Source organism: Geospiza fortis, unplaced genomic scaffold (assembly GCF_000277835.1).
Source record: "Geospiza fortis unplaced genomic scaffold, GeoFor_1.0 scaffold70, whole genome shotgun sequence".
Classification (NCBI taxonomy): domain Eukaryota; kingdom Metazoa; phylum Chordata; class Aves; order Passeriformes; family Thraupidae; genus Geospiza; species Geospiza fortis.
Window position 1 is genome coordinate 4,107,613 of NW_005054317.1, and position 1,286 is coordinate 4,108,898.

Genomic DNA, 1,286 nt, shown 5'->3' on the forward strand with positions numbered 1-1,286 from the left:
GGAAACTGGGAGAGAAACCAAGAAGGAAAATGATGAGGAAATTTAGCAGAAGGGAGCAATAGAGGGAAGCTTGGAGGGTTTTGGAAAGGTAAAAATAGCAACCACAGAAAAACAGAGCAGGGAGCATTCAATATTTTCTCAGTGCCATGAAGAAAGCCTATGGAAAAGGAAATTTTCTCCATTATAAAATTCTCCATGTGGAGGTGGGTTTTTTTTCCCTTAGGTTGGGTTTGTTTGTTTTATTTGGGTTTTTGTTTGGTTTTGTGTTGTTTTTTGGGTTTGGGTTTTTTTTTTTTTTTGTTTTGTTTTTTTTTGTTGTTTTTTTTTTTAAAGGAAGCACAGTATTTATGGCAGGGAAGAGGGAAAATCTCCCCGAAACTTTTTGTCTGAGACTCTTCAAAAGGCCACCTCAGATCCACAGCTCCCAGCCTCATTTCAGCCTCCCAGGGAAGAAGATACAAGAGAAGAAAAATGAGAACTGATTAAATGGAAAAAAGAAATTATCAAAGGGTTACCATTTTAACCAGCTGTGAGGCAGCAAGGCAAGGGAACAAAGAGGCAGGGAAGGAGGGGAAGGAGCTGACAGGATCTGCAAACAACCACAACCCTGGGTGAAGCTGTGAAATGCTAATGGAGAAGCCGCTCCAGCCCCACTGGGGAAGATTTTCCGAGGAGCCCTGTGCTCTGTGAAGCGTTTGCTGCTCCTCCTCTCCCCACGGTTCATTTTGCTCTGCCTTGTGCCAGATGTGCTGTTTGATTGCAAACCCCAGGGGCACGGGGTGGGCATTGCTTTTAGTGCACTGCATGTATGACAAGAGTGGGCTGATGCATGGGCAACCCTATGGCTCCCAGCCCCACGGATCCCAGGATCACAGCCCTGCTGGCCCCATGGATCCCAGGATCACAGCTCCCAGCCCTGCTGGCCCACACGTAGCTCCGGGAGCACCGTGAGCTCCGGGGCTGTAACAGGTGCTTTGTGTCCCACTCCAGCATCTCAGGCCGCAAACATATTTCCTGTGACAGTGTTTTCCTGCACCCTGCTCGTGTTTGTGGGCTAAACCTTTCCTCCTCGAGGAGGGGATCTGACGCCCGGGAGGAACCCGGGATGATCGCTCCGTGCCTGGGCCAGTAAAATCCCCTGTACAGCGCAGGTAACCTCAGCGTGCGCCCTGCCGAGCCCCAGCTCTGCCCTTGGGGAGCTCAGCTTCTTTATCGCCACCCAGCTCTGGTGTCCAACGAGGATATCGCGCTGCCCACTGCACGCCCGGCGCGGTGCTCCCGAGGGC